At 39.4% G+C, this 18,697-nt stretch overlaps 1 protein-coding gene across 1 annotated transcript in view; it reads left to right on the forward strand.

Moving 5' to 3' along the window:
- The first annotated feature begins 564 nt into the window (after positions 1 to 564).
- myo3a (myosin IIIA) overlaps positions 565 to 18,697 on the forward strand; it is a 94,046-nt gene continuing 75,913 nt past the window's right edge. The window contains exon 1 of the mRNA XM_084398875.1: positions 565 to 633. The gene's annotated coding sequence lies outside the window, so the exon portion shown is untranslated. The remainder of the gene's footprint in view (positions 634 to 18,697) is intronic.

The raw sequence follows: 18,697 nt of genomic DNA on the forward strand, positions 1-18,697 counted from the left end.
ATATAACTCAGATTGTATTCGTCTGAAAGAAGAATGTCATGTACACCTAGGATGACTTGAGGGTGAGCAAATCATGGGCTAATTAAAATTTTTGGGTGAACTATCCCTTTAAAGACATACATCATTCTTATGAAAATACCTGAGATAGCTTGATGAACACATATATATTATCGCTATCATGTGTTTGTCTTCATGTTTCATCAGTCAAAACGTCTCTATTTGCATGTTATTATATCCATATAAGGCATTTCCTGAAATGGAAAGTTTAAAGGGGTGGTAAAATGCCCTTTTCACAAGATGTAAAATATATCTATGATGTCCCCAGAGTGTGTGTGTGTGAAGTTTTAGCGCAAAATACCCCACAGATATTTTTATATAGCAAGTTAAAGTTGTCACTTTTTGAGGGTTTGAAAAAACGCACCGTTTTGTGCCTGGCCCTTTAAATGCAAATGAGCTGCTGCAGAGGGCGGGGTTTCAAGAGCTCATGTGTGTTAGCAGCTGCTATTACCTCACGCAGACACACTAAAATGACAGAAACTGTTCTGCCTTTAATGTTAAAATGGAGTCAGACAAAGATGGAGAGACTCAAGAAGAAGTGACAACATGTAGAATACAACAGGACGTCTCTGAATGGTTAGTTGATGAATTTATGTTGCTGATGTGGAGTTAACTATCTTCAATTAAGATATTCTGTCATGATAAATCTATAAATCGCTCATATAGGAACTGTTGTGAGATGCACACAGAGTGACTTTATATTGCATGTGAAAAGATGGATGCTAAAGTTTGAGCTGACTCACAAATGTACTTATACAACAACTTTTCCTCTTCTCAACATGGACTGCGTATTCCCGGGGGCGGGGTTTATGTAAATTCTAGGGTTAGTGATGTCACTAACCCGGGAGGAATGTCGTGTAGTCCCAACCAGCCGTTGTAGTCCTTTTCTTTAAAAGCAAATATCTTCCTTTGCTTTGAACTTTGAGTATTGTAACTTTGCAGATGTTGTTTATGCTCAAACAGCAACATTACTAACTAACTAAAGTTAGAAAAGTGAAATCATAATCAACCACCCCTTTAATACTCCTATGAATCTCACTTGTGGACTTTCTGCGCTGAATGGGATGAAAGGGATGAATCCGTACTGGGCTTCCAGTATGAATGAAACAGATGACATGAGAGTCTTTGGCGCTCCATATCGCTATCATCTCCCCATTTTGGGTAAAAAATAATACTAAAGTACTTTGTAACATAGTTACTTGAGTAGTTTTTAAGTAAACTACTTATTTACTCTTACTTGAGTCATATTATTTTCCCGTACTTCTACTTGTACTCAAGTAAATTATTACTTAAGTAGCAATACTTTTACTTAAGTAAAAATTTGTAGTACTCTTTCCACCACTGTTAAAGAGCTGTGCAAGTAAACCTCACTTCCCTGGCCTCAAGAGGCGCACTAGCAACTAATGCTAGAGGCTGCGGTCTATAACATCCTTGTTAGCGCGCCCGCTTCCCAGGTTGGTTACGCCGGTTCAAATTCCGCCCAGAGCGGGTGCAAGTAGGACCACTTACATAAGTAATGAGTTTCAGGAAGTGAACACATTAACTTCCAAATGTCTCAATAGATTGGTTACAATATAGGCCTTTATTAGACTGGAATTTTTCAGAGCCAAATGCTTGGACATGCATTATCAGTAAACCTATTAAGAAAGAAAAGTTGTTTCTCCTACACACGGAAATTAGATTAAGGGAAGTTCCTAAACCTAATTCCGGGAGGAGAGAACCCATCTAATCTTTCAATTAACTGCTGGAGCATTAGCCTAGAAATCTAGACGCACCCTAGCGGCAGCAAAATGTATTTTGCAGCCAGGTGGGTCTAGACACTCTCAATAGACCTTCTAGCTGCAAAAACCCAAATTGGGTCAGGCCAATCATAACGCGTATAGAGTAGGCGGGGCGGGCTTAACATAATGACGACAGAGATGTGACGGTTCCCTGGCTTGAAAACAAAGAATGGCTGCTGGCGAACAGTCTTTCGAATCGGCTTTGGCCGCGACTCTGGAGGACTTGGAGTTAAGTTTTTCTTTGAGAAAAGAGCAAAGAACATTCTTTAAGTCATTCTTTAAAAAGGAAGATGTGTTCGTAGTTTTGCCGGTGTTACACCAGATTCTGTGACCGTCATAATATGTGACCGTAGTGGGCGCGGTTGTCACTGCGTGCTCCGTGATCTACGCAAACAGCGTAACTTCTGACAATAAGCCAAAGGTGAAGTATTTACGACACGTTTGTTTAGAAATGCTTTTTTTTGCCTGTCAGATATGGCAAAAGTTGAATCTATCATCTAACGTTAGCTCAGCTGTTGGGAAAACGCTCTGGTTGGTTGTAGCGCTGTCCTATTGCGTGCAGAGGGAATTTGAAAGACAGCCGTTTATCCCGCCCCTCGGATTGAGCCGTGTCTATGGTGAGTTTCCAGACCTAACATCTTGATGTAGGTCTGGCTTGCCAGGCTACTGGAGCATAGTAGCTCAGTAGTAACAGTAGCTCACCTTGCTCCAGCGTCCCCAACTCCACCAACATAATTTTTCCAAGTATTAGTAATCCCACTGTGGGGTATATCTAAGCTCGAAGTTGAAGCATGCTTCTTCAAGCCCCTCCACTATTGACAGCAAGCCAAATACGTTTAACCTTAAAGCAACACTAAGGAACATTTTTTACCTTCAAATAATGTTTCCAAAATTGTTGTGATTCATCAAGTCATAACAGGATGAAAGGCACTTCTGGATTCACTATTTATCTGCTATAACCACACTATGCAAGTTTGCCAAACCGGGTCGCGTTTCTGAAGTTCGAATTTGACTTGCTTTACGTCAAGCGTTACAATAGTCATTATTTAGTTTTTCTTCGTTTCTGAAGTCGCAATACATCATACTTTCATGAAATCATGCAACATACTCTACCTTGTCTGTGGACATCATTCATTCCAAAGCCGGTGCTGGATAAACAGCAAGTGTGTGTGCGACAGGCGAAATTATTTACGACAGCGGTAACGGACAATTTCGCTTCCAACCTGTAGGGCGACCAAAGAGGAAAAGTTCCTTAGTGTTGCTTTAATAGCTTATAGATGATATGGGGAAACAAACTCGTGAAATGGAAAGTAAATGGAATATATAAATCTCCTGCTTCTCAGATGTGTTTCTCCTGCCTAAACATCTAACCTGATCTCACGGGAAAACATTATATTACAAGCTGGTGACTTTGTATGAATTTGTACAATGTGAATCATTCACAAATGTACAATTATTTAAAAAAACTATGGAGCATTAAGCATAAGGCCCACCCCTAAAAATACCCATTCCTGGGGCGTAAGCAGATCATACAAAAACATAAGAATGAGATTGTACAAATTCATACGAATAAGCCACCAATTTGCCAAAATGTAAAATAGTTCGAAATTTCCATGGGTTTCTGAGGAGATCCCAAAAATGTCTCAAACTGTGTTCGGATTTGTCAAGATTAATCTGCAATCAATTGTCAGAGATCTCAACCATTTCTCATCAAATTCTTCCATGACCTATTATGAACTATGCTATCCAATTATTATTATTTTTAAAGCTCTAGACTCTTTCTGTATGTCACGAATTGTTTCATTTGTGTCCTTTTTTATTTTCATTTTTGGAGTAACATCATGGAGCAAACTTAAAGCTTAAATGAAACACTACTGAACTGCAAGAAGTCACTGGTGATATGCAAGAATGCCTGAGCAATGTTTCATAATGCGTGTTTTTTTATTTTAGATTTGCTGTCCTTGTTTCCCAATAGGTAAACTTCTTATACATTCACACCGATCTGACATTTTATGATGGAGATGTTTTGAATGACGGTTATTATGATGATTATCTGGTCGTGAGTCCAGTGTGTGGGCTAAGATGTTTTCACCCACAGAAGCCACTTCACTTTGGATGAGATAATTGTGTTAAAAGCAGCCACATATATCCAAATCGCTCAGTGCAGAACTGTCCAACCATGTCTGGAGACAGCTGCATTCTCCTCTGGTAAGAGCTACACTCTTATTTCCACCATAGATCCACTAGATTTGATATCTTTCCAGGAATCCATCATTTTGTTCATTCAGTCTTCATATACTGTTATCTGGCAAAACATTGATCATCTTCACCATCACTGTTTGCACTAAACTTGTATTAATGTCAGTCAGAACTGTACAGAACAATATCGGTCGACCACTAATTGATTGTTCTGAACAGGGTCAAGTGTCTTTTTTGAGTGTCAAGTGTCAAATTGTTTCCCAGAATTTTTATTTTATTTATTATTATTGTTTAGATGTTGCTCTTGCATAGCTGGATAATAGAATGGAAACATGAATTGAAGTTTATCTCAGATGTTTCTCCTAATATTTCTTTGGAGAAATACAAATATACAAATTAACACGGCACATATTTGGTCTTGAAGAAATATCTTGAGAAATGTTTGAGGGCATATTGAGATTGTTGACCTTGGCATATTGAGATTGTTGACCTTGGCATCTTGGCACCTCTGAATACATTTTGTGATATTGTTGAGATTTCTCTGAATTTAGAGGAGATTACTGGTCTTGTTCTCAACATCTGAGAAGCAGGGAACTTAAGCAAAAGTCTCAATTTAATCACAATGTTATCTTACTGAAACAAATGAGATATTAAATATCTCATTTATGTTTTCTTTACTATGGGTTTACATTGATCTTTCCATGTCATCTTTTTATCCTACACTGTTCTTGGTCTGAATATTTATTGTCTGAATTCCAACCACATAATTATTCGTTTATTTTTTGTTTGTTTGTTTTTGTGTGATTTCACAATCTCGAGAAGTTGCATTTGAAAATGATTGAAATGGTTAGAAGCAATGAAATAGTAACTGTAGGGGTTTTTCATGGCCAGCCTCTAGGCGCGTTTCCATTACAGATTTTCGCAAAACTTTTGCGAATTTTTTTTTTTTTAAAACTTTTTTTTAAACTTTTTTTTTTTTACTAAATGTACAAAAAACTATTGCGAAATGACGGCGTTTCCATTAACTGATATTATGCGACTAAAACTACATTTTTTCCTCTTGCGATAAGTAAAATCATTCCAAAAACCATGGCAATGGACGTTGGTAGGTTTATGTAGCCTATATCCCAGCCACTGCACTAGCCATTATTATTAATCGAAGGAGATGTATGTGTGTTTTCCAAGCATTAATGGTAAGGAATGACCCTTATTATACTTGTGAGCGGCACATATGAGGTGTTTCTGGGTGTTTCTCCCTCATATCTGCTTTGAGGTCTTGATTGTGGCATTTATTTGAGGTTTAGAATCCATTATTCCTGTAACTCTTTTGTCTTATATGAATTTAATAAAGAGCTCTGTCTCGTATTCTGTCCAAACATACTGTGTCATCTAAGTCAGGTGACTGTAAATGCGCAAAAACTGTTTCCAAACACCCAGCATTCTTTTTAGAATGTAGAATAAAAAAGAGCATTTAACTTTACTTTGGAAAATCACAAAAAGTCAAATCTGTACTTTGATGAGTAAATTAACCTTGGGTGGCCCATTAGTGGTGGGGGATTTGATGAATTTGACATACTTGTCACCCCGAGGCAAAGCCATTTGAATCAACACCTGCCTCACAACAGCCCAGACTCAAGTGTGTATGGAAACAATCACGATGCCTGTGTAAATACACTGGATCTCCAGCTGTGATGCACTGATTGTGGAAAGAAGCAAAAAAAAAAAAAAAAAAGAGACGAATATGAAGAGACAGCTGTGTGTCTTCTGGTGTTGAAGCTAATAGTGTACACAAATGATGCGTGACGAGTCAAGGATACATTTTTTCACTTTTGCATAAATAGCCACTGATTTTTCATAATCAAAATCGCTGTCCATATTGTTTATTGAAAATGAAGTATGATTATATGTATACTGGTCATTCTTGTTATTTAGTTCCTCTGGAATTCTGTTGCTTTATGCTTTGCATTGCAATGTAAGGAAATATTTCTATAAAAGGTTAAACTTGACTTGACTAGAAAAATAATAGGATGGAAACAAAAAGCTGAAGTTAGAGTTTTGATCCAGGATGGAATGGTTAAAAGTGAGACAACCTAACTGACAGTGTTGTCAGTGCGCCAAAATTTAACTTTTTAAATTGTTGCATGCGGGTTTTTTTTTTTTTTTTTGTACAATTTCAGCGCTCCAACACCCTAAACCCCCCTATTGTCCAAAACCCTCCAAACTAAATGATATTTATTATATCAAGAATTTATTTAATTTTGTTCTGATACATACAGTATATCATACGTACATGATAGGGACATAAAAATGTCCTGCATAACAGGAATGAGCTCAATATTGTATCTTCATAAACATGAGCATCTTGCATTAGGCATCTGTCAGCATGGCCTTTTTTCTCATTATGATCTTCATTGTCATGTAAGGAAATGGCAAGCATAAAATGTCAACCAGTGAGTGAATAATGTTCTGAGTGGGATGATGCACCGCAAATCTAAGTAGGACATATGCCTAAAGCATCAGCATGTCTAATGGATAGTGTAAAATGTATGTTCCTTAGTACTGTTTAATTACAGACTTTAATTCATCTTCATAACCTGCTTTGAATGGGTCTTGCTGATAATTTCACACATTTGATGATGTAACCTGTGAAATCCTTTTAATTACAGAAGACAAAGGATCACCAATAGATTTATATCACTGATTCATTGCAGAATAGTTAAACACTGCTGGGCTGGTTGATGTTTGGTAACCAGTCGGTAGCTCTGTCTTTATTGTCTCACTAACAGCTTGTTATAGCCAAACATCACATTAAGTAGCTTATTATTGGGGCAGCTCTGAGGGGCCATTTACATGGCACAAAAAAAAAGCCTTTTGCCTATTCATTTACACAACAACAGCTTTTTGGGGGCCTGAAAATGCAAGCTTTCGAAAATGGGTTTCAAAGTGCAAGTTTTTTAAACCAATACCGTTATCGTTTCTGTGTAAACCATAAAAACACAAATTTGTGCAAATGGTGACATCATGCGCATGCTTATTACCTTTTCAGTCTCTAGAGCCGTATACAAAGTGACATCGCCAACTACTGGCCTAGCATGAATAATAGTGTTTTTAGTCGTTTTCTCAGATCGTTTTGACAACGTTGTCGTCTGTACACTGTAAACAATTTCTAACCTCCCTAACTCAAAATTTTTCAATTGGCCCAAGTGAAATTCTGTAAATTATTAAATGTACAGAATTTCACTGGGCCAATTGAAAAATTTTGATGTTATCAGTCACTAGAAAATTTTGAGTTAGGGAGGTTAGAATTTTTTTACAGTGTACGTTAAAAAAGGAAAAACATTTCCGTTTTTAGGAATGCAATCTGGACATACTTGATCTGCCATGCCATCATGACCTACGGCGTTAGCTGCATAATGTTTCCCTGCCATTGACGACTACCTTCCTTTGGCCTCATTGTAAAATAGTAAAGTGTTCATCAGATAGTTCTTCAGAATCTTACTGTTGGGTGAATACTGTGTATTTAGACATGAGACTACTTATTTGACATAGTTTTTCATAATACTTGAAAGCATATTCGGACGGAGGGATAGAGACTTGGAGTTGGGCTTTATTTTTTTTATTTTTTTTTTACCTAGCTACGACTTAGCATACTCTAGCAACCACCCAGAAAACCCCAAACAACCACATAGCTATAGGCTAAAAACATTCAGAACAACCGTATAGCAACACCCTGGCAACCACCTAAAATTAACCATAGTTTTTTTGGCAGATTGATTACCATTTGTATAACCACAGTTTTACAACAAATACCATGGTTAAACTATGGTTAGTGTAGCAAAACCATAGTTAATTTGTAGTTACCATGGTTTAACTATAATAACCATGATTTTTTTTGGTTTTATTTGTAGTAAAACCATGGTTAATTTTAGTAAGGAACACCTTAACTTTTTTGTTAAGTTAGTTAAATCATAACCACCATAAAAAGGGACTGGTGATTCATAGAGACTGTACTTCTATGCTTGAATAGAAGCACAGGGCAGGTAATGTCTGCCTGGCCCACTGTCTGAATTGGAGGGGCTGGTCTTGGTACAGAGATTCAGTCCAAGTAGGTTGTGGGCCCAGTGCCCACACTAATCATGAGGTCATTATGGCCACTGCTGTGTCTCCGCCTGTGGGTTGGACTGCACCATTTGTAACCCAACAGAGCAGGAAATTTGGCACTTTAGCTGTGGTAACTCAAGCCTGTGAGATACAGTTGAGGGAGCACCACTTAAAGAGGCTGATCAAATTGGGCCCCTTTAGAAATGAAGGCCGTCAGAGGCCAGGGAGACCTGAAGAGGGGGCGGGGAGGTGTCACCGTGATGCATGACGAGGGGCCTCCTCGTGGGTCGGGACGTGGACGACTTCATACAGAGTTATTGATTGCCTGTGGTCCTCCCATCAGCCTGTGATTGATGGTCCTCTTTCTAGAGGTTGAAATATCAGTGCTGGCTTCTCCTCACTGCTTCGAATTATGATGTTTGCCTGGGCTAGTCATATGAGAGAAAGTGCTAAAGAGAGTGCGAAGAAAAGAAAGAGACAGGGAGGGTAAAAAGAGATGATCAAGGTGCTCAGGAAGAGGTAACGGCATCTTCTGACGGAGTCTTCCTGGGTTGCACATGGCAAGTGAACAGCATGGCATCTGGCGTCTCCTCCGGTGTGAAAACTGAACCACGGGGAAGGGAGGGACCTGATGAACACCACGGGAGATTCATAGCAAACCAAGAGAAACAGAGAAGCAGCCATGAATATTTCAGCTTTCTGCAGCTCTTCAGATATAATGCTCTATCTCTGCAGGCCACACAGATAAACACACACATATAGAGGTTGGGTAGCAGCCCCTGTTGGTGAGTGTTGTCCCCAGTGAAGTGTGAAAAACTGCTGAAATTGATTGACAGAGAAGTAGATGCTTGTCAATGCTTGCAAATAATTGGATGTTATAATGGGAGTTGAATGCCGTAACTTACTGGACATCCAGTCAAGCAAAGAGAGGATGGAGGCTACGGAAAGACTTTAAGTCAGTGTTGACTGATGCAGAAAAGGGTAGAATGGATTGATGGCTTGCATTTGTATGTGGCATGCAACAAATCATTGAACCGATAGGTCTAAATTGGGTCTTAGTAACACCTTAAGTTCAGCAGAGAACTGTCTTGAGAGTTCTTGAGGTGGCTCTTATATGCACCACAATATACGTGGTTTTCTAAATCACTAGATGATAAAAATGTCTTTGTGGAACTGAAAAATGTTCTTCAATAACACCAGGCTTTAAAACCCTAAAATGAATAGATGGTAAAATGTTCGGTGGAAAAAAATCTAACCCAAGAACTGTATAAATGTGGAACGGGAGTGAAGCCCATATCATATTCATGACTATCATTCGTAACCACAGAGACAGTGACTAAAGGAATATCAAAGATGATGACTTCCATAAAACTGCTAAGTCTTCTCACATTTGAAACAACAAGAGTCCTCCTAACGTTTCATCATTCAATTCTTAATAAGCAGCTTTTATAGTAGAGAGGGGAGCATAAGTTGCATGCTGACCATAAAACTGGCCAGAGCTCCAGTGGGAGACAGTGTCTGGATCTAAAGCATTCAGCTGACACATATAATGCCTGTATAATACCTCCTCCATTGAGCATATCTCTCCTGTTCTCTATCATTTACACTGGCTTCCTGTTAAATATTGAGTAGAGTACAAGATTCAGCTTCTCATTTTTAAAGCTCTTTACAATCTTGCATCCTCATATCTCTCTGACTTGCTTCATATTTACACCCCTAAGCGTACTCTTAGATCTTCTTCATCTGTTTCTCTTCTTCGTTTAGTCACTATGGGGTCCAGGGCGTTCAGCTGTGCTGCTCCTCGTCTCTCTGGAATTATCTTCCACAATTTTATATGAGAAAGTGATTGACTGACTACTTTTAAATCACGTCTTAAAACGTATCTATTTAAATTAGCTTTCTCTGATAAAATTTAAATCATGTAATGTTAAACAGCTGTTGTTTGTTGTATTGATGTCTTGTTTTATGACTATCTCTCAACTGTACGGTGTCCTTGAGTGTTGCGAAAGGTGCCTTTAAATAAAATGTATTATTATTATTATTATTATTATACATCATATCTACACATCTGGTAGTTACTAAACCATGATTGGAATCTTGTTGTGTCAAATGTGATAAGACTTTCAAATTGTATGGATGTTGCCATCTTTAATATTACCTTAGTCAATATTACTTCCATGGTTACACGCAGTGCTCAGTAGTAGCTGATTACACTGTAATCTGGATTATGTAGGCTAATCAGATTCCAAAAATTAAGTACTTGTAATTAGATAAAATTTTAAAATGAAACACAAATGTGATGTTTATCTAAACTCATTTTTGCTTATTTGGTATGGTTGAATTGGATCATCGAAGGTCACCAGCAAATATAGTGACATTAAATAGATGAAGTATATTTGTATTGTTTAAAATATTTAATTATTGCAGGTTAGCGTTATTCTGAGTTTGAGGAATACTGAATATGTTTTGTTCAAGTGAGATGAGTAAATGCATAGTCCTCCTCCTACAAACAATAGGACAAATACAATAGAAAAAATATACAAATGAAATAACCTTTTTTTTTATAAAAAAGTTGATAAAATAAATAATAATATATAATAATAATAATTAAATAAGTTTATTTATCATGTAGTAAGAAATACTACAGAAATTGAATAATCAATTGTAAAAATAAAACACTGTATAATCTTCACTGTATGAATTAAATATAAATATATAAAAAAAAGTTATTCAGTCAAAAGCTTGTTAGCTTGTAAGCTTAATGTTTTTTAAATTAACATTAATGAAAGATCTTCTCCTCATCCTTCCTGACTTTGCACAGTGTCTGTGGGTGTAGGCTCACTGGGGGAAACACATACTTGCGTAGACCCCGGGGCCAGCTGTGTGCCAGCGCATCCTCAGTCAGGGAGTAAAACAACTGGCAGTGGGACATGTCCGGAGAGGCAAACATGTCCACCTGTGCAGCTCCGAAACGTCTCCAGATCAGCTGGACCGCCTGGGGATGGAGTCTCCAGTCTCCCGTCTCCCGGGAGCATGGGCTGTTGTGAGAGCTCATCAGCTGTGCGATTGAGCTTGCCCGGGAACATGAATTACACGAAGCGACCTCAGATTCTTCTGACTCTAGTTACGACATGTGACGGGAGCATAGACCACCTTGATGATTGCTGTATGCAGCGGCCTCAGTGTTGTCCATCCGGACCAATGCATGCTTGCCCTGTAACAGCGATTTAAAGTGGCTCAGAGCAGCCTGTACTGCTAGCAACTTAAGGCAGTTGATGTGCCAGTGCAGTCGGTGTCCCGTCCAAACACCTGAGGCTGCACGCCAGTTGCACATGGTGGCCCAGTCGGTGGTGGAGGCATCTGTTGAGACAACAACATGCCTGGACACTTGTTCTAGAGGAACTCCTGCCCATAGAAAAGCAAGGTCTGACCATGGAGTGAAGGTTTGGCGGCAGACCGGGGGGATCTTTTAGGCCCATCTCAGGACTTGGTCATGGAGGCAGTGCTGAAGCGACCTCATATGAAGCAAGCCTCACGACGCTACTTTGGCTGCAGATGCCAAATGCCCCTGGAGCCTCTGAAATAGTTTCAGTGGAGCCGCTGTCCTGCTCAGGCATGGACTGAGCACGCTCGTTTGTGAGACGTGCTGTCAGATTGACCGAGGCACCAGCTCGGTTTCGGGCAGAAAAAGGTGCCTTCCATGATCTGGTAACCTCTTCGTGCACTTCCGAGAAGAAAGGCACTGGGGCGGGGCTCTGTTACTCAGCATGGGCCGCCCCAAGATACCAGTCATCCAGCCTCGAACGTTCAGGACACGGTGGAGGTTTCCACTAGAGCTCGACGCTATCAGCTGCCCAGGAAAGCCTCGATCAATGCTACTCTCCCCGAAGGGGGCAGCGCAGCCAAATCTTCATCCCCGGAGAACTCTAGCCCACCCTCCGATGCAGCGATTGACATCTAATCCTCCGCCGGATCCCCTAATGAAACGCTTGGTCCTCCATGCAAAGGTCCAGCAATCTCAACCGTAAGCTCCACAACTTGCTATGCACTAGAGGAGTGAGGGGCCCACGGAGATTGACTCGCTGGGGGAGCCCACACTGTGATCCTCAGGTCACCCTGGCTATTCACAGAAGTAGCCCTCTACTGGGCAGAGGAACTAGATCGGGGCAAAGCAGAGGGGACTCCACCTCGTATAGTTTACACTCTAAAGTGATTGGGCTCTCAGGCGAGATCCCAATTCGTCAGTTCCATTCTGACGTAACTTCGAACATGAATGACTGAAAGGGAAGCACCTAGCAATGCCCCGTTAACCGCCCACAATTTTACCTTAGCATTTACACACAAGATATACATGGGCAAGAACAACTTATTTTTGTTGTCTTATTTTCTTATTAAAAATGTAAGAAATCTATTTAGTTTGTACGTTTTTCTAGGTGGCAATATCTTAAGTTAAAACCTTTTTTTGCAGTTACATAATAAGAAACTAAAGATGTTTTTATTTTATTTATTTTTTTAGAAAAGCTTTTTTTGGGGGTGGCTTAGGGCCTGTTCACATATCGCGTCTTTTGCACGCGCAAGTTCGTTATTTCAAATGTAGGCGCGCGGTATGCGCGCTCATAATGGAAGCGACGCAGTCGCGGTGCGACGCGCTCGTTTTTTCCAAGCGCGTCCGCGCCGCATCGAGATAAAAACATCTCAACTTTTCAGAATGCCGCAAGCGCACCGCAGGTCACGTGACAAGAACCAAGCTTAGCAACGACAGACGCCTCCGGAGCGCAACCACCCGAGCGCTTTGGAAAAAGGAGAATGCGGCGCGCCTAGCGTTTTCTATGCGTTTTTAGGCGCGATATGTGAACGCCGCCTTAATGGGTAACACTGTTCCCTCACAGCAAGAAGGTTGTAGTTTGAATCCCAGCTGAGTCAGGTGGCCTTTCTAATGACATGCATGACAAAGAGGGGAAAGAGGAAGAGGGACCACATTACACCTGTGTTGCGTTACCTCCACTGGCTTCCTGTTCATTACAGGATTGATTTTAATATTTTACTTTTAACTTTTAAATGCTTAAATGGATTGGCTCCATTATACTTAACGGAGCTTCTTAATGTTCATATTCCAGCTAGAGCGCTGAGATCCGCCAATCTCCTCCTCCTGGATGTACCTAGAAGCAGACTAAAAACCAGAGGTGATCGAGCCTTTAGTGTAGCCTTTAGTTGATTGATGACAGATGAATTGGAGACACTAGGCCAGGTTTTTTTTTTTTTTTTTTTTTTTTGTCTTGTCAATAAAGGTCTTAGCCTGACAAGCCAGACCTACATCAAGATGTTAGGTCTGGCAACTCACCATAGACACGGCTCAATCCGAGGGGTGGGATAAACGGCTGTCTTTCAAATTCACTCTGCACGCAATAGGACAGCGCTTCAACCAACCAACAGCGGAGCTAACGTTAGTTGATAGATTCAACTTTTGAATCTGGCCGGCAAAACTACAAACACATCTTCCTTTTTTAAGAATTACTTTAGTGCCGTTCTTTGCTCTTTTCTCAAAGAAAAACTTAACTCCAAGTCCTCCAGAGTCGCGGCCAAAGCCGATTCGAAAGACTGTTGGCCAGCAGCAGCAGCCATTCTTTGTTTTCAAGTAGCAGGGAACCGTCGCAACTCTGTCGTCATTATGTTAAGCCCGCCCCGCCTACTCTATACACGATGTGATTGGCCTGACCCAATTTAGGTTTTTACAGCTCCAAAAGTCAACGGAGAGTTGCTAGACTACCCTGGCTGCAAAATAAATTTTGCTGCCGCTATGGGTGCGTCTAGATTTCTAGGCTATAAAGGTCTATGAACTTAGATAAATGCAGCAATATCTAATAAATAAAATGATCTATTCTCACCATGCTGATACTGAAATAACCCTGTCTGCTAGGTCATGGTGTTGTCATTGCCAGAGGTAGAGACACTAGATGTCTCTCTAAGATAGATAAGTAACATTAAATCTTTGCAACAGTGTAGACTTGGATGTAATGGCAATCACAATACCATCTGTTGCTCTGTTAGTCATTATCGGCTGAGTCAAAACACAGAACACTGGCAATAAAACTCAAATCGAAATCAAGCTGTCTGTCCTAACCCTCCTTTTACCTAGTGCCTGCACTGTAGGTAGAAACTCTATCACACTACTCTATAGCCTGAAGTCTGGTGTTATGTCCTGTTGCACTTTTTTTTTACAGTACGGGTGTCCAAACAGACGCCTGTTTTATTCTGTCATCTGCAAGTGATATTGCATGCCTTCGTCCATAGGTCACCTTATCCAAGTAGCAACATCGAGGTGACATTAAAGCAACAGTCAGAAGCCAAGCATGGTGGGATATTGTACAATATTGTGTTACTTTTTGTTGATGAATAATACATAAAACAGAGAGATAAGCTAACTGTAGGCTGTAACAAGCACAGTCTCCTTCCTCTGCGACGGGAGGCTGTGACTGATTGATACCTGAGCATGTAGAGGCAGCGGCGAACTGTAAGTTGAAGTTAGCTTACTTGCATGGTGTAGGCTTTTACCTTTTGTTTGAAAGTTTAGATCTTAAAACAGGTGTTCATAGGTTATTTTAGAGTTTGAGAAACTGCAGTTTTATTAAATATATTGAAGTTCTTTGCAAATATAGAAAAAACTTGGTTTGTTTTCACAAAAGACAAAGCAATAGAGCTATCTGTGGAACTATCTGTATTGCATTTGAGGTGTATAGGTTATGCTGAAAGCATTTCTTTCAATGCCTTAGATTAACTTAGTAAGGGCAGGGCTAGATAACCAAATTCTGCGATTTGCTTATATTCAGGGGTGGGTTTGGCTGCAATTTGTTGCTTTGAATGTGTACGTGTACATGTGCCTGTGTGTAAGAGATGGCTTAGCCACAACGAGAAAGTATATAGGGATGTGGTTCTGATTTGCATCTAAAGTGTCAGGTAAAGATCAGTTACATGTTTTTGATTCAATGACAATAATTGACCCTGGGAAGCAGTTGGTATAGATAGTAATGGCTGGGTATTATTGCAGTACATCTATTTATAATATGTGAGGTCAATGTAACATGTTTGGAGTAACAAAACATGTAGGATAAAAAGTTGCTAATGTTGACTTCTTAATGTGCATATTTATAATGTATATTCATAAAACAATGCTTGTATTTCCTTATCTAACTTCCTAAGCCCCTGTTCTTCTTCTTTTTTTTTTTTTTGTGCAAATATACAAATGCTTAAATTTAGCTTGATATTTATTTTAGTGGCTTGAAGATCATTTGTAGTAATGCTAAATGTGCCTTACAATAAGTCGTTTTCCTCTGTATACTTTGTCCTGCTAAGGTTAAACTGAAACCTCAACCCGCTCATAGCCTTGTAAATTAGCTCAGGTCTCTTGTCTTTCTTTCCCTGGCGGTCCTGGCTCCTGTTTCCTTACTCTCCTCAAGTTGCTTCGACTTTTGTTCCTTAAAAAGGTGAAATAAGGAGACAAGCCTTACCATAGAGCAAAATGTATTATCTTGTAATGTTTCAGAGTGCTGAGCACTTTCATGAAGTTGCTCTCTGGATGCAAAGCAGGCAGAGATGACATCTGGCCAAAACAGGTATGCAAATGTTGGGTGAATTCACTATTGCACTGCATTTATAATTGCACCACTTTTGTGCAAAGCATTTCAGTGCAAAACACTGCACCCGCAATACAGTTTAGCTAGGTGTTAAACGCTCTAAAATAGTGCTGTGTCACATTAAAATTAAGTCATTGTCATTCTTCTGATGGCAAACCACTTCCTTTCTATGCAAATTAGCCTCATTATGGATTGTACCATATTCACTAAGATCATTGCTATTTGCCTTTTGCTATTATCGCTGTGGTAAAAAGAATTGTATTAATAAAATAATACATTCTGTTGTGATGGCTGAAATAATTCAGCAAATCATGTAGATGATTGTTATAACCAGGCAAATAGAGATGTGTTGTAGTACACAATTTTAGCATGTCACTTTACCTGATTTGCATAAATGCTTTAGTTAACCAGATGCTAAACCAGTGCAGACAGCATGTACAAGTAAAATGGTACCAGCTCTCATTCTTGATTCTCTCAAATTTTGCTTCGATTTAGTAATATATCCTTATGTACCAGTTAATAAGGTACAAAATTAATGCAAACATACATAGCCTACTTCACTTTTGACTGCTTCAAGGTGAGTCTTGCTGCCAAAAGGTTAGGGTGGGGGTTCTCAACTCTGGCACTCGAGGTCCACTTTCCTGCAAAGTTTAGCTCCAACCCTAATCAAACACAACTGAACAAGCTAATCAAGGTGTTCAGGATTACTAGAAATGCTGCGTTCACGCCATGTCACGCAAATGACAATATGTGACGTTATATTCAGAGCTGTTCACGTCCTCGGACACTAGGGCTCCACTATCAACGCCTAAATGAATCTGCAGCGGTCAGGTGGTACAAGTAGGAGCTCTCAGAAAACGTACAGGCTGTAATTACGAGCTCTACGAGGTTGTGAACGGTTTTTACAAGTTTAAATCATGTAATTTCAGTAATTACGAAATGGTGTAAACACACCTAAAGAGACTGGCAGGTGAGTATGATCAAGGTTGGAGGTCAACTTTGCAAGAATGTGGACTTTGAGGGCAAGAGTTGAGAACAAAGGTGTTCTGGGAGGTTGCCAGAGTGTGGTGGTTGTTATGGTGTTCTGTGTGGTTGCTTGGTGTTTGCTTCCACATGAAAAGAGTCCATCATCATTAATGCCTCAAACCCTAAGTATGTGCCGGAATAGTGATGCTTGCCTTTGCAAGGCCATTTAAAAATGCATACACTAATGCATCTAATAACCTCTAAGTACCTCAGGTAGGGAGGTCATGTTGCATACTCACACCCAATGTCTTGTAATTTGTGAATGCTAAGGTGGGCTAGTCTTATCTTTTGGTTTCTCCTGTGTCTCTGTGTCATGGAGTTTTGTAACATATAGAAGCTCAATTCATTATTAAACATGTCTGGAAGTTCCTCGGATACTATACATTGAGCTGTACATGTGCTCAGTTACATGCAACGTGGCCTCGCTGTTTAGAAGGCTAATCTCTTGGCATAAGTAATGACTGATAATGCCCTATCATGCTCAAATTACATTTTATAACAGGATTGGTTGTTTTTTAAACTTGTTGTTATAATTTATGCTGGTTTTTACCGAAATCAGACAGACCAACATGCTCCTTTTGACTGCATAGTACTGTATGCTGAAACATATTAACTTAATTGCCACTTTCTACAAATGGGTGCAAAATATGAATGAACTTGAAACTGAGCAAAAGGAACCACTGACAACAAACAAATGTTGCAAGAGTAGGTAATAGGATTGCAGATTTAGCCTAGATTAAAATGTCCCTCAGTAGGGAGCTAATTAATTTGGGACCATGCGTTGGTTTGTAGTAGTTGATAAGCGTATATTTCTGTTTGACAATTTTCTTAACACATTAACTCCGGTAATGATTGACTGGGTTGAATGATTGAGCGAATTATAGAAAAATACAGTCAACACTACAATTTGTGTTCCTTCCACCATGTAAAAAAAAAATTTTATGGAAATAAATGTTCCAAATTATGTTACAATTTTAAGGAATCTACATACATAATCTTTCATTTTAAAGAAAATGGAATGCATGCCTTTTTTGCTAAAAAAAAAACGTAATGGGGCATTAATTTGTACTCTAGAAAAAAATTGCAAAAGTACTGGGTTATGTAAATACTAAACACTGCATGAAAAAGCTTTCTTTGCTGTACAACCCTTAACAAAAGGGTAAGGATGCTTCCTAAGCTACTCTGTCTAGTTACTTTCTTTGGGTTAGAGAGGTAGTCCCCCTGGCGTTATATTCTTAGTTGTTCTAACTAGCTTTGGCACCTTTATCAATGAGAATCTAAATGAGGAAAGGCTCATGGCGTAGTCAAGTAATTCCTCTTAATCCCAACATATCTTCTGCTGCTTAGCATTTTTCTGGTGCCAGGCATGGCTTGCTGAGATTAGCTTTAGCTGTGGTTAACTCCTCCACAAGTGTTCACACGGCACGACTGCCTCAACAGAGTCAATATGGACTTGTTCAACAAAATGTTCATCGACCAATTAAGAAAAGAATGTAAGTGACATGTTGACCTTTGTGTTTTCATCTTGAAAGTAGGTTTAATTGCGGTTAGAGTAGAGAAAGAGCTGGTTGAACTTTCACCCGGTAGGGTCACAAATGGTGAATCTGTTAGACAGACAGTATAATAAGATCATTGATTACTAACAGTACTTACAGAATGGCAAGTTTGCTTAGCTTTTGTGTAGACATAATGTGTTGTTCTTCTTTCAAACTACATTTTCTGAAGTATTTATGCCTGATATATTACTGGCATGACGCCCTAGCATCTTTTGCTACATACAGGTAAACAGTCATAAGAGAAGTCACAGATAATGTTTTTGTTTTTATTTCCATTTTATTTTATTCGAATGGAATCCGCAAACAGTGATTGAATGTCATAAAGCTGAAAGCAATACAATTTTTC

The sequence above is a fragment of the Rutilus rutilus genome (genome assembly GCF_951802725.1).
Source record: "Rutilus rutilus genome assembly, chromosome: 24".
NCBI classification, from domain to species: domain Eukaryota; kingdom Metazoa; phylum Chordata; class Actinopteri; order Cypriniformes; family Leuciscidae; genus Rutilus; species Rutilus rutilus.